The sequence below is a fragment of the Tupaia chinensis genome, unplaced genomic scaffold (genome assembly GCF_000334495.1).
Source record: "Tupaia chinensis unplaced genomic scaffold, TupChi_1.0 Scaffold000294_2, whole genome shotgun sequence".
In the NCBI taxonomy this organism is placed as follows: domain Eukaryota; kingdom Metazoa; phylum Chordata; class Mammalia; order Scandentia; family Tupaiidae; genus Tupaia; species Tupaia belangeri.
Genome location: NW_006159780.1, coordinates 844,094 through 844,444, shown reverse-complemented (window position 1 = coordinate 844,444; position 351 = coordinate 844,094).

Here is a 351-nt window from a genome sequence, read left to right as displayed (position 1 = left end):
GGAGGCTCCAGAGCTCTGGGCTGTAAGCTGGGATGGCATCCCATGTGATGGGCAGCAGGATCATGCTCCACTTGATACATGGCCCAGGTACACAAAGGACTTTATTACTAGAAACCAGTGATTAGCCTACTCAGATAGATGTGCTGTGAGATGTCAAGACATCTTCAAGACATACCCTGAGGGACATAGAGTCTTGTCCTGGAAACCTCGTGTATTAGAGGCAGGCATGGAGGATGGTTACTTGGCTTTCTCTGGCTGAGCCTAAGTTGGAAGCAAGGCCAAAAATAAGGGGAGCTGCCACTTATTAATCAAGTCTGGCCACTTGGGACTGACAGTTACCAGGTCAATGTT